This window comes from Mesoplodon mirus, assembly GCF_964341445.2.
Source record: "Mesoplodon mirus genome assembly, chromosome: 3".
Lineage (NCBI taxonomy): Eukaryota > Metazoa > Chordata > Mammalia > Artiodactyla > Ziphiidae > Mesoplodon > Mesoplodon mirus.
Window position 1 is genome coordinate 143,007,657 of NC_138978.1, and position 15,045 is coordinate 143,022,701.

The 15,045-nt window shown below is 38.4% G+C and overlaps 1 protein-coding gene and 2 pseudogenes across 12 annotated transcripts in view; all 3 read left to right on the plus strand.

Annotated features, from left to right (window-relative positions):
• Window positions 1-15,045, plus strand: part of LOC309799286 (centrosomal protein of 78 kDa-like) — a 659,089-nt pseudogene that overhangs the window by 432,258 nt on the left and 211,786 nt on the right. The window lies entirely within an intron of this gene.
• The window catches only part of LOC309801411 (uncharacterized protein), a 126,444-nt gene that overhangs the window by 18,018 nt on the left and 93,381 nt on the right, over window positions 1-15,045 (plus strand). The gene's annotated exons all lie outside the window — the stretch shown is intronic.
• LOC309801467 (3-hydroxyisobutyrate dehydrogenase, mitochondrial-like) lies at window positions 12,938-13,780 on the plus strand (annotated as a pseudogene). Its single transcript, XR_014296155.1, has 2 exons — window positions 12,938-13,012; window positions 13,107-13,780. The product of XR_014296155.1 is annotated as a 3-hydroxyisobutyrate dehydrogenase, mitochondrial-like (transcript).

A 15,045-nucleotide genomic window follows, 5' to 3' on the forward strand; every position in this document is an offset into this window, starting at 1 on the left:
ATTCACCATTATGAATTCAAACCTATTAGTAAAGATGTCAAATGAGTCACCCAAACATTTTTGTTTATTGCCTCTCATTGAACCCTAAATGCTAACAAGACTTTTTGTTGGAATGAGGGATCAAAATTTTATACTCTTTTTTTTTTTTTTTTGGCGGTATGTGGGCCTTTCACTGTTGTGGCCTCTCCCGTTGTGGAGCACAGGCTCCGGACATGCAGGCTCAGTGGCCATGGCTCACGGGCCCAGCCGCTCCTCAGCATGTGGGATCCTTCCAGACCGGGGCACAAAACCGTGTCCCCTGCATCGGCAGGCGGACCCTCAACCACTGCGCCACCAGGGAAGCCCAAAATTTTATACTCTTTAAGAACTAATGCCATAGCTGTTTTATTTTTATAAATAAAGCTCTTTCTGTTTACTTTGTAGTATACAATTTTTGAATGGCCTGGAAAGAGAAAAATTATTCTTTGGGCTGACAAAAATGATAAAGAGGCTCATTGCTGATGAAGGGAAGAAGACAAAGAAGAATAGAGAAAGAAGGATTAGTTCCTCTTTCAAAAGGGGGGCAAGATACTAGAGCTTTCTGCAGGGAAACTGAAGCACACCTTTCTTTCTGAGATTTGAAAGGAAGAGATGCCCTACATTTAAATATCTAGAGTATATCTTTCATTTAAAAATGAACCTAGCTAATCATCCAGTGAGGAAGAAAAGAGTAAAATAGCCTTTGATCAAGTCCTTTCTGTGGTGTTAAATGCAACTAATTATAATGAATATCACGTATCTAATGAGTTCAAGAATTCCCCTTGGGGATGTGGGAACAGATGTATATGTATGACTGATTCACTTTGTTATAAAGCAGAAACTAAAAAAAAAAAAAAAGAATTCTCCTTGGAAGAATTGGTCTGTCCTTTACAAAAAAGAGAGGTCAAGTGAGTTATTTGCATTTGGTAGGGAAGCTCTACTGTCTAAATCATACTCATTTAAAGGTGAAGTTCAGGGCTTCCCTGGTGACGCAGTGGTTGAGAGTCCACCTGCCGATGCAGAGGACACGGGTTCGTGCCCTGGTTTGGGAAGATCCCACATGCCTTGGAGTGGCTAGGCCCGTGAGCCATGGCCACTGAGCCTGCGTGTCCGGAGCCTGTGCTCTGCAACAGTAGAGCCCATAACAGTGAGAGGCCTGTGTACCGAAAAAAAAAAAAGGTCCAGTTCAAAGTCTGCCATAATTTGTTATTATATATGTAATTTTTGAATGTAATATACAGTTATATATGTATATAACATCAACAAGAAAGTGACCCACTTTAGAGTCAAGAAAATGTATAGGTGAAGTGTAAAAGGGTTGGAATAGATATACCATAACAGGAACAACACAACAAAACAAGACAACAACAACAAAACTGGAGTGGCTAAGAAAATATCAGAAAAAATATATTTTAAGATGAAAATTTTTACTAGAGACAAAGATATTTTAAACTGATAAAATGATTATACCATCTAGAATGTATAATAATTATAAACTTATATGCACCTAACAACAGAACTTCAAAATACAATGAAGCAAAATCAACACAAAGGAAAAGAGAAACAGACAGTTCTACAGTAATAGTTGGATACTTTAGTACCTTTCTTTCAATAGCAGAACAGACAGAAAATCAACAAGAAAATGAAAAAAACTTGCACAACATTATCAATCAACTAGACCTAACAGCCATCTATAAAACATTCCACCCAACAGCATCAGAATATACATTCTTTTCAAATGCACATGGATATACTATATGCTGGGCCATAAAACAAATTTCAGTACATTTTAAAGGATATAAACAATACAAAGAGTGCTCTCAGATGACAACAGAATGCAATAAGAAATCGTTAACAGAAAGAAATTTGTTGAAACTCACAAATGGAAATTCAACAATATATTCCTAAATAATTCATGGGTCAAGTAAGAACTCATAAGGGGAATTAGAAATAATTTGAGATGAATTAAAATGGAAGTATGACATATTAATACTTGATTGGTCGCACATAGTCTTTTGAAAAGCAGAGGGGTTAGACAAAGAGATCTAAATTAATTAAAAAATCATTTATTATTCTGGGAATAAAAAGAACTGGGCTTAGTCTCAGTTTTGCCTTTCTTTATCTTTGTGTCTGTTGATCATCTTGGAATAGTCATTACATAGTCAGAATACAGTTGCCATCTCAGGAATCAAATACTGTTATCTCTAGGGCTACCATAACAAGATACCACAAACTTGTTAGCTTAAAAGAACAGAAATTTATTTTATCACAGCTCTAGAGGCCAGAAGATCAAACTCAGAGTGTTGAGAGGGCCATGTTCTTTCTGACGCCTCAAGGGGAGGATCCTTCTTTGTCTTAACCAGATTCTGGTGGTGGCCATCAATCACTGGTGTTGGCATGTTTTGATTTGCAGCTGCATCACTCTGGTCTCTTCCACAGTTGTCACATGGAATTGTCTCTGTGTGTTTCTGTCTCTGGAAACAATTTAAATAGAAATTTCTATTTTTAAAAAACAAAGTGTTGATTACTATGCTCTATTTAGATAGTTCCTCTAACCCACACCCACCTCCATTTCCCCATATGTATTTGAGAAGGAAAGAGGAACTCCTGTGAGCTATCCTATTGGAAAAAATCAATGATACAGTGTTTTACTAGAGATGCCTCTTATCTAAAATATTTGAATTAAATATAAAATCTGGGGAAATTATCACCCAGTTTCCCTCTTCTAGAGGCATGATCTAAATGATAGGCAGCAGAATATTTTATACCCATGAGGTTTGCTGACATTATTGATTTGATCCAGCATCTGTATTTTCTCTCTAAAGAAAACAGTATTCTCTCTTTCCTTTCTTTAATTTATAATGTTGATGTCTTAAGATTATTGTCAGAGAGGATGCTTGTAGTTCAAATGATTTGGCTGTATTTCACCAGTATTATTACAAGATAGTCAAACAATGGCTGGGCTCCAGTATAGACCTCGGTCCCTTTGTTCCACTGGGATACAGATGTGAAAGCCACTGTTTCCTTATATTCCAAAGACCAAATAAATAAAACAAATAAATAAACACAAAAAAACAAGTAAATGAAACTATCTTAAAACCAACTCCCTTTTCTTCCTCATCCATGTTAATTCTCTTCTACCTAAAATTACTTCCTGGAAGTGATTTTTATGTTTCTTAGAGCCTCTTTATGTATATATCCACACTAATGCATATAAAACTGTTCCTTGTAGATCTTTTACTTTTTCCATTTGAATAATTATTTTCACATGTCATATAGAGTTTATCCATTGTCCTAGATACGCATTTTTCCTGTGTATTTGAGCATCATAGGAAGATAAATTCTACTCTTGAAAATGTTAACTGGTGACTGAGACACAGAAAGCTATTCTTCTTACCATTTTTCAATAGTGAGTAGTAGATTCTGTAGGGGTGGAATTTTAAGATGTAAGTATACTGTTTTTCTACACTCCAATTACGTTCCCCTTATCATAGAAATTGACCAGTGAAGTGTGCTGCTGACTTTTCAGAATCCATGTACATACAATCCATTAAGTTATTAGATATAACGTTGGTCAGAAAAGCATACTGTGAAATGTTGCTTTTATTTAAACTCCCACTATTTTCACTGCATGGTTTCAAGATTTGACTTCTTTATTGCCCTGTGGTGGTGGGCTCCGTGAACTGCATATTTACGGGTCTGGAGCAGGATTCTTCCCGGAGGTATTCAACTCCTCAGGTACAAGCTAAAGAGTAGATGATAAGAAGCATTCAGATTTATTGAAACTAATTAAGAATATCAGTAGCCTGACTGTTGTTTCCAAAAATATAAAATATTTATCCTTCTGTTGTCAAACAACCATATTTCATGAAAAGAAGTATAAATCCTTTTTTGCTTGCAATAAAAGAACAATACTTGAAGGTATTCTGCATTTGGACCAAATACCTTCTCTGAAAATATAAGTGAAAATAGGAGTTGAACTTTCCAAAATATTCTTTAGTAAATAAAACTCCACATATAATTTCAAATTATCATTTAATTTTACCTTAAATTTAAATATCTATATTGACTTAAATGCTGTCCTCTGTAATTTCGGATGATTCCCTCCTTTATATCTTCTTCCTCTCTTCAACAAATAAAATACATATGAATGCCTAACATGAGGTAGGGTATTCTCTGTGAAATAATGATGTTGGTATACTTGATTTTGACTTAGCAGAGGGATTGAGCCTCTGTGTTGGTGAATTCTCCCCAGATGGTGCGTGGGGAGAGGGTCAGGCATATCTCTGTGCTCCTGAAGTTTTCTCTGTGAAACTGTCAACCTCCAATATCAGAAATAACTTCCTTCGTGAGAAGGGATTTTCAGACATGAAAAGTTTTCTCTTAAAGTGAAAGTATTTTTAAAATCTATAAAATATAGGGCATTATACATTTTCTTTAGTTACTACAAGCTGAATTTTAACTGAGAAGACTGGGGACTCCATGTATGTGTACATGCATGCATGCGTGCATGTTTGTGTGCTACACACGTGTCTGTGTGTGTGTATGTGTGTAGGTCTACTGAGGATACAGAACATATTCTGGACATGAACGAGCAGTGGTATATCAGAAGGGAAAAGAATATAAAGGACCAGCTTCACTTGCTTAATTTGTCCCCTGACCTGGTGTCGTCTTATTTTCCACCATCCTTTGCTGATCTGTATACTAAATACCCAGGGCTCCTGGGTACCCCCAGGTACCTCTGTAAGTTTTACAAGCCTATCAATATCCCATGTACAGTGGATGGAACCTGAACTTTTTGCCCATATAGTTTTCCTTTCCCTCAGAGTTTTCGTCTGAGCTATGTCGTGGGGTAGGTACTGTTGTGAAAGTTTGTCCTCACTTGTTAAATAGAAACGACTCATTTAACTGTTTAAACAAATAAACAGTATCTTGAGTCAATTGCAGGGCACCTCCAGTCTCCACAAAGCAGAGTTATGTTGGGACAGGAAGGTCTTTTAGTTTCCCGTTAAATCAAAATACAAAGTTACTGAGCAATTCTAGGACCAACCCTATAGTTGCAAACTTTGGGAAGAGATCACAGGATTCTGTAATCGTCTGCTTATCCCCTTACTGGGACAGCAAATAGCTCAATAGCTCTTATACTGAAGTCAAAATGAAGAATAATACTGGAACAAAGTCTGCATTTAACATCTGTGTCTTATTTTTATTTTCTCTTGGCACATAGTAGGTAACTGTTAAATGTTCTCTTGATAAATATTAAAAGCACACAAGATACTTCATATACTAGGGGTCATAAAATTTCAACTTTTCTTTTGGTGCAGGGGTTGATGATGAAAAGTTTGGAAACTTCTGATGCATGTTAATGTTCCTGCTTTGAGAACTGCAGGACACAGCTTTTAGATGAAAAAGTTGCCAAGAGGACCAGAAGTAGAATAAAGGCATTTATGTAATTCTTCCTTATAATTTCATGTATTGGTTTTCAGCATCCAACTTTGAAAAGTTGCCTGAGGCTGCCTAGGGTCTGCAATAAGGATCACAGCTGTGCTGTCCTACCCCCTCCCCACACGTGGGAACAGAGCCTTCCCAGCAGTGCTAATAGAGGCCCATGGCTTTCCGCCCACCTCGGTACTGCTCAAGGCAGTGGCTTTTTTCTACCAGCCTCACCCTTCTCCATGTGAATCTTTTTCTTCTTTTCAGTTTTATTGAGATGTAATTGACATGTAACACTGTATAAGTTGAAGGTGTACAACATCATAATTTGATACATGTATATGTTGCAAAATGATTACCACAATAAGGTTAGTTAACACATCCATGACCTTACACAATTAATTACCTTTTGTGTGTGTGTGTGTGTGTGTGATGAGAACATGTAAGATCTACTATCTCAGAAACTTTTGAGTATGCAATAGAGTGTTGTTAACTATAGTCACCATGCTGTATATCAGACTCCCAGGATTTATTCATCTTATAACCGGAAGGTTATACCCTTTGACCAACAACTCCCCATTTCCTCCACTCCCCAGCCCTTGATGGCCACCATTCTACTCGGTTTCTGTGAGTGCAGCTTTTTTAGATTAAACGTAACAGTGAGATTATGCAGTGTCTGTCTTTCTCTCTCTGATTTATTTCACTTAGCATAATGCCCTCAAGGTTCATCCAAGTTGTTGCAAATGGCAAGATTCCCTTATTTTTTTAAGGCTGAATAACATTCCATTCTACATATGTGCCATATATTCTTTATTCATTTGTCTGTCAGTGGACACTATAGAAAGAGAAACTCACTCAGTTCCTACAAGTGTCCAAGGTAACAATAGACAAAATATGGATGTTGGTGGGTGTAGATCCAGGCAGTAGGTTAGACTACGTCCCACAGGCAGGAAGGCCACTATTTTAGGAGGAGCTGCTTTGAATATGAATCAAATAATAATTGATTTATATATCACCAGTTCAGAACTAACTCATCTGTTTTCGACACCTCACCATAGATATGAAATGAGAATGAGTGGAAAAGGAGGCTTCTGAAGGCAGTCATAAAACCCATTATTATTCTGTAAAAAGGAGACTATACAGTCTTTCCTTTAGAATCTCAGATCAAACAAAGACATGCAGCAGCCTCAGTAGGATATAATCGCAACAGAAAAAATACAAGCAGAAGGCAGAGGAAAAAGAAGTGCCATTTGGTATGGGAATAAATAGCTCTGTATGTCTCAAAAGCCTCCTATAAACATGTCTGGGTGTCAATATAGTATAATAAATAATATCCATAAACCCTGAGTCTTAAGAAAAAACTGTATTTTTTGCTTTCTTTTAGAAAGGGACAGAAAGGTAACTGTATTTGCTTTAATAAATACAGAGACTTAGTGCACTTATATATTTGATCAAATAATTTTAAAAATGTTTCTTACAGTATACATCATTTTCTGATGAAACGGGTAAAATAAGTTTCTAGGGAGTGAGGAGGGCATGAGGTATTATACACATTTTCTTTTCCGTCCTTTTGTAGCTGAATATCCTTTTCCAGGCCTAAAGAAGTAGTAAAATTATGCATCTACGATTGAATAAAAGGTTTCATAGACATATTTTACATATATGCCATTAGATTTCCACAGAGTTATTTCAGGCTGCTGACAGGCTGCTTGCTTGAGCTGAGACCCCTCTAAACAAAGCCCAGGAAGAAACTAACAACTGTGAAAGCCAACTTATTTATTCTGTGAGTAACTTGGCTGCAGAGCAGACTAATTACCCCTTTAACCACACTGTTTGAACTCATTGTACTTATCTGGGAATCACTATTCTGAAAGTAGAGAAGGGGACTAGGGAAGTTAAAAGAGACAAAAGATCTAAATATGGTCTCTTTGCAGAATCTCAAAGGTCAGGCAACAGGCTTATTTCTGATGGTTTTAAAAAGAGAAGATGAGCTGTGGTTTAAAGGTCCACTTTGGAATTCAAATTCTATCTCAGGTGTAGCCTGAATGCTAGTCTCCACCTTGAGTGAATCACTGAAGGATCATTTCTCAGCACATAGTCAGTGTTTGTTAAATTTTCATATTATTTTATCCCAGTGAATAATATTGATGAGGGATTTTGAAACTATTAAATTCTGCCAAAGGGCTTGATTTTGTAATGATACCAAACCTTGGAAAATAAAGGAAGTAGAGATTGGTGAATCCTTGACAAATTATTAGAGTTATAACTGATTGTTTCATAAGGAAAGAGAGGGAATGGATCATTTAGGAACCTGAATGAATACTTTGAATCTCATCTATTTCTGTTAAAACTACAGGTTAGTTGAGCTCAAAAATTGTAGGTATAAAAATTGTGTTTTTTGGTAATAAAATTTGTTTTAACCCTTCTCTCAATTATGCATTTAAATGTTGACCAATTCACAAGTAACTCTTTACAGTCGATGGATTGGCCAGTGGCTTTGGGATCATTCATTTTATAGTCTGGGATTTCCAGTGTGATCTTTATTTTCCCATTTATACTCTATTTCATACATTTTATTAGCAGCAGTAGTAGAAATAGTAGCAGCAGTATCATTATTATTTAGTTAGAGTAGAATTGTTTCTGTAACTTCTTACGGTCAGACATATACTAAGCAACACACAATTTGAAAGCACTGGTGTTGGAGTAAATTCGATGTTGATGAGACTAGTCACTGCCCTTAAAGGGGCTTGTCTTCTAGTTGGAAAGATGTGACATATACAATAATCTGAGGCATTAAGTAAATACATGGGTCTGAGGGCAGAAGATCCTGAAGGAAGCAAGCTACAAAGAACTCATTTTGAATCCTGGCATTAATATTGGCAGATCTCCTCACACCTTTTCAGGACAGTTATAGACAAAGCAAGTAGGACTGGAGAATACACTGCAATGGCCAAAATAAGATTTAATGTCATTTCAGCCTAGGGGATTCTTTCTAGGCTTTGAGTATATGATAATTTAAATGCTACCTAAATAGTAAATTTACTTTAATGCTGACAATGTAGAAAAGATATTTTGCTGCAAAAGTATACACAGTAGTAACAAGTGGATTTTGGAAGAAACTAATATTTTGTCTTATACTGGTAACTACACTACTGCCCCAGACCTAGCAGCAGCCTTTACTCTTTGTTGTTTTCTTCTAAGACTAAAGAGGCTCTTTATTGTTTGTGCTGATTTTTTTTCCCACCAACAGATCTCAGAGCAATCTGAGTGCACTGGCCAGTTGGGACACAATTATCATTAGAATTCTTGGCTAGAGAAGAAAGCTCCTAATTTAAGAATGGCTTTTTGCCTTCTGAGAGCTCAGAAGAGCACATTGCAAGCCATCTACATTTATAAAACATGTTTTAGTATGGAAAATTTCAAACATCTACAGAAGTAAAAAGAAAGAAGTAGAAACTTTCATCCATTGTTCTCATCAAATGTCCATTTCAGGCCAATAGATTTTCTCTACACCCTCTCTTACTACTACCACCATCATCCCCAGCAATTTTAAAGCAAATCCCAGATTTCTTTTTCTCAGTGAAAACGTCAGTATCCATATTTCTAAAATGCAAGAACTGCCCTTTTTAAGCTCAACTATGTCATTATCACACATCCGGAAATGATAATAATTCCTTAATATCAACAAATAGCCAGTCAGTTCATGTTTCCTTGATTGTCCTATAAATGTATTTTTATTTTAATAACCATTATTTATTTGATTGCTGATCCAAACACAATTTCTTTTAAAGTATAGGTTTAAAAGAACTCAATTGGCTCATTTTTCTTGCAGGCATTTGTCCTTGAATTCAAAGCATTCATCCAGTAGGGTTCCCAACTGTCTGGATTATGCTGATTGCATCCCCTTTCTGCTTATATATTTATCATGCTCCTTTGGCCCATGTATTTACTGTCAGTTGGTAGATAGATCTAGAGCACTGACATAATTCAGGTGTGATTTTTTGTCAAGTTTACTTCATAGATAATATTGATGAATTCCAAAAGGAACTATAAAGTGTCTGTCTTACTGTAACGTTGCAGCCATTAATGATCAATGTCTAGATCCATTAATTTATTAAGGGTACCAAATGGTGATATTCTACTAATTAGATGATTATTCATTTACTAGCTACAACATTATTTCATCAACTACTTGGTTGCCCTGAGTTACAGTTTAATTAGGAAAGGAAGAATAAATGTTTCTTTTATTTTATTTACCAGTTTTACAAAAAAAGAAAAAAAAGAGAGAGAAAGGTTGACTCCAAAGTAGCTTCCGAAGATGACTAATGAGGTATTTTCTTTCTTTGTTGTTGTTTTCAGTGAGGTTGTTATAAATATCGATGCAGAGATTGTCCCCTCTTAGGTTCACGGATCCTGTTCAAGTTGGCTCCTGAGTCCTTTCCACACAACCACAGTAGTCTTTGAAGTCTTCCCAGATCTCTTGTATGACAAGATGTAAAAGGAACATCTTGTTCGTTTCTTATGCTGGATTTGAAATCAGCTGTTTCTCCAAGGAGACATTATCCACTGTGTTTATTCAAACTTGTGTTCCTTCTAGTTTAACCTTCTCTCGAGACATGATTTTTTTTAAACAAATTACTTAGTGAATTCTTTTACCTTTTCAAATCTTGCTATTCTCCAATCACTTCATTTCTGAATTTTTCTAATTTCTTTTATGTTTTTCTTAAAACCAGTTTCTATTCCTTTGAAAATTTCTTTTACTTTTTCCGCAATATCAGGCAATAAATTTCATTTGTTCTGTGGACGTGCCTTTCTGTCACGTTTTCAGGACTTGCTGGAACTTTCTTTTCACCCTTCTTTTTTCTTTTTTTTTCTCACTGATTTTCTACAGGATGTGAATGGAATACTCTTCTGTCACTCATTTTTAAATGAAATAAGTTTCCACTTTAGGAGGGAAACAGAGATCAGAATATAATTTCTAGCTTCAGAACTCTAGGGCTCACTATCTTCTATTATTTTCACAAAATAATTTTTAAAAATGACCTTAAAATTTCTAAAATCTCCCTCCTCGGCCCTCCTATGCCCATTTACCCAGGCCTCCTCTTTCCTGTCCTTGTTGAGTATGGGGATTTGTTCTGGAATGGTGCTTTGGTTTGATAGGTGTCAAGGTTTCACAGACCCCAGAACACTTGGCATCCTCAGAACATTTCAAAGTTCTTGCACTCAGCTGCAAAGTGGAGCCTGCAACATTCACTCCCGGTTTCTGCCGCTGTTCTCAGTGAGTTTTTCAATCTCAGTGAGTTCGTGAACCATAGTAACCTTGGGCTCTCCTGAAAGAGAGAGAGAGTCCTTCCCTCGTCTTTCTCCCACACACCTTGGGATACACATATGTAGGTCTTTTTCCTGTTGTTGATTTGTTCCTACCTGGCTGTATGTTGCAGTTCATGTGGACACCTTGTTGTAGATGTTGTCTGTGGGTTTTTGAACTTGCTATCCTAGATGCTTTTCTTTCTTCTTTGTGGGGGTGGGGGATTGTGTATTTAGGGGAGGGGTGGCATATTCAGGGATAAAAATCTTCTCTGTAGCCACCATCATTTCCCCAGAATCCTCTGCCATTAATATTTAAAACAAAATCATAGGAATCATTATCCGGATCCATAGGATAATCATTACATTGTATCTGTCTTTTTTCCAGGCTTCAAGCTGCCTGTGGCTCCCCACGTTAGTATACTGACATGCCTGGGCAATGCCTAATTTGACGGGCTCTTTCTGTACTACCTTCCTCCTAATCATGACAGTCTTGTACGCTATACATAGTCTTCTTTACTGATAGGGAATTTAGAAAATACAGGAAGCCATGGGTTTAATAGCTGAAAGTGGAATTAATGTATTATTTTTCTCAGGTAAAATATCATAAGACTCCTTAGGCCAAAGTTGTAAAATGAAATCGCAAATTTCCTGGAATCATTTTGCAAACGTGAATGCCCACATAAAGTACACTAGGACTTGAATCCAAGGAATAACACATTTTTAGAGCCTCCAAATGTATAAACTTAGTACAATTCTGCATTACTTCTTAAGGCAACTGAAGAAAATAATTTTGTGATCAAATATTGATTTTATTAACATAGTTATTTTAAAAGTTTATAAAACTTTAAAAAATGTTAAGGTTCTATCAGCCTCATCAGTTGTTATTTCTTTTCTAGAACCTTGGATAAAGGAACAGTCGTTTGAGGGGAAACATGGTATAAAGTGGGAAGATAATCTAACAGTGAAGATAGTTATGTCTCTTCCTGTGTGATGAACTACTCCTAAGCTTGGTGGTTTAAAACAGCAGGCACTTTATCTCCTCACAATTTGTGAATCAGCAGAATGGGCTGGGATCTCCTGGGTGGATCTATCTTGCTTTCACCTGAGGTGACTACTGAGGCTGCCATCATCTGGTTGCTGGACTGGGGCTGTTTGCATTCACATGTCTGGCCATTGGTGCTGGCTGTGGCCTGTGCCTAGTCTCCACTAGATTAGCCAGGCTTCCTAACATGTCAGGTTTCCATGAGGACAAGCCCTAAAGCACGAGTACTCTCCAAGCTTCAGCTCTTGATATGCCACTGGACCAAAGCAAGTCACGTGACCAAGCCCAGGTCAAGGTGGAACAAAACTACACAGGGTGAGAAAACGGCGGGGAGGGGCATTTGCACTGGGGGTCAATAGTCTAATAAACTGCTGCAATAACTATATAAAGAAAAACACCCCGGAGGACAACTGGTAAAAAATAAATGTGTGCGGGGTGGGGTGGGGTTTGGCATGGGGGGGGCAAAGGCAGTAAACAGGGGCTACCAAAATCTGAAGATTCTGGAATTTTTGGAAAATCCACTGGGATTAAAGGAGTTACACAACCATGTTCTGACACCAGAAGAAAGGTCCCAGTTGAGCATCAGGGAAGTCTAGCGCTCTTCCTCCATCGCATCAATTTTCACGTTTCTTTGACTCAGACTATTTGTAGAATGAATCATGACTTTCTATAAATTTTTAATTCAGTTTTTCAAAGAAATAGTGACCTCGCTTCCATCTGCTGTGCCACAAAAATGCCGTAGAAAAAAATTCCTTCTGTTAAATCGCACACTAGGTGAAATTGTATGTGTAACCTAGTACCAAAGAGGTATTAAGAATCGCCACAGCCGAGCTGGCCCTCCGCATCACGCACCCTATAGCAGCCAGTGGGTGAGCCGGGAGTCGAGGAGGTCACCGTGGGAAGGAGGGGCACGGGCAGCGTGGCAGCCTCCTTCCGTCTCCGTGGAGCCACCTCCGGCCTCTGGTACAGGGAGTCGTCCACAGCAGCCAGCGGTGGCCAGCCTTTCAGCGCTGTGTTCTAGGTCAATAGCTTCCAAGACTCCAGTTGGATTCATTGGAGTAGGCAACGTGGGGAATCCAATGGCAAAAGAGCTCATGAAACATGGCTAGCCACTCACTGTTGTTGATGTGTGTTCCCTGATTCATGCAAAGAGCTTCTAGATGCAGGTGAACCCGGTAGTGTCTTCCGCAGCGGATGTAGCCGAAAAAGGTGACAGAATTATTACAATGCATCAACGCGCTAGAAGCTTATTCTGGAGCAAATGGAATTCAAAAAAAAGTGAAGAAAGACTCACTATTAATAGATTTCAGTACTGTTGATCCTATGGTTTTCAGAGAATTGGCCAAAGAAGTTGAGAAAATGGGAGCAGTTTTCACGGATGCCCCTGTTTCTGGTGGTGTGGGAACGGCTCGATCTGGCAACCTCACATTTAGGATGGGAGGGGTTGAGCTGCTGTGGTGCATGGGCTCCCATGTGGTGCATCATGGAGCTGTTGGGACTGGCCAGGCTTCGAAGATCTGCAAAAACTTGCTGTTAGATATTAGTAGGATCGGAACTGCTGGAGCTATGAATCTGGGACTCAGGTTAGGGCTTGACCCAAAACTCTTGGCTAAAATCCTAAATACGAGCTCAGGACGATGTTGGTCAAGTGACACTTATAATCCTGTACCTGGGGTGATGGATGGAGTTCCCTCGGCTAATTACTATCAGGGCGGATTTGGAGCAACACTCATGGCTAAGGATCTGGGATTAGCATGAGGCTCTGCTACCAGCACGAAGAACCCAGTCCTTCTGGGCAGTCAAGCCCATCAGATCTGCAGGGATGTTGTGCGTGAAGGGCTACTCAAAAAAAGACTTCTCATCCGTGGTCCAGTTTCTGCAAGAGGAGGAGACATTCTGAGTTGGCCCTCTGGCTGTGAACACTGAAACATTGAAACCAAACTGTGTCTTGGAGCCCCTTATGGCTCACTCCACAGGAAAATGGGCTTAATCAAAGGTCAACTGTCTGCTTTTGAGTGTCTAGGTCAGGGGTCCCCAACCCCTTGGCCTTGGACGGGTACCAGTCCGCAGCCTCTTAGGAACTGGGCTGCACAGCGGGAGGTGAGTCGCAGGCAAGCCAGCTAAGCTTCATCTGCTGCTCCCTATGGCTCACATTACCGCCTGAACCTCACACACCCCACCCCACCTCCCTGGAAAAATTTGCTTCCAGGAAACTGGTCCCTGGTTCCAAAAAGGTTAGGCGCCTCTGGTCTAGGTCACAATAGATCCTGGGATTTTTCACCCATTTTAAACTGCTTATTCTTTTTTATCTATTTAGCAAACATATCATCTGCAGATTTTTTTTTCTGCAAGCCACTGATGGTAACTGCTAGCTAGCTAGCTGATTGGCCTTTTCCAAAAGTTTGATTCCTGAGCATCTTCAGCTAAAACGCTGCCTACTTCACTCACGATATTGTTTACTCCACTTTACAAATAAAACTAAAATTGTTTTCAACAGGATAAAATCTATCCTCGAGGAAAGAAAAGAAATTGGTGTGAGAAAAGGTATTAAAGAAAGGGGAAGTATAGTGAATTACTACCCGTGTCTCTCAGAAAATTTGTCCTGTTAACCCAGTGGTGATATTCTTGCATTGAGATTACTGGTTTATTTTCTAGGAGTTGTTAAAGCAAGAGAACTCCTTGCTGCATGTTATGTAATTTGGACTCTGTTACATTATCTTGGTGTGCCCCTCTTGTAACAACTTCCCATACTCAGCAAACTTGTTTTTTTTCATATTTTTGCTTCCTTGTCCATTTTTACTGCATATTTTTTGACTTCAAAAGAATGACATCTTTAGAACTGTTTCAGAGCCAACGATGATATGTGCTTTAGATAATTATTACACTATGCTAAATATAACCATATTCTTTTGAATTCAAATAAATTTCTATGCTGATAAAAAAAGAGAGGCACATTTCATCAATGTTTAAATACTATCCTTCCTCCTCTAAAACTTAAAATAGGATTCAGTCTGATTCCTAAAGGGTTATTTTCTTCAACAACAAGAGCTGACTTAGGCCATTTCTTGGCAGTGGAATCTGAGCATAGGGGTCCCTGTCTGACTGCCCTTTGATTCTCACTCACAGTATCCTGGGTGAGTGTAATGGATGGGCATGCCCTTATGACTTAGCCCACTGCTACTGCTCCTGATGAGGGTTAACGGTGTGGGCCACTTTAAATCTTGCCCAGCAAAGTGCTGACA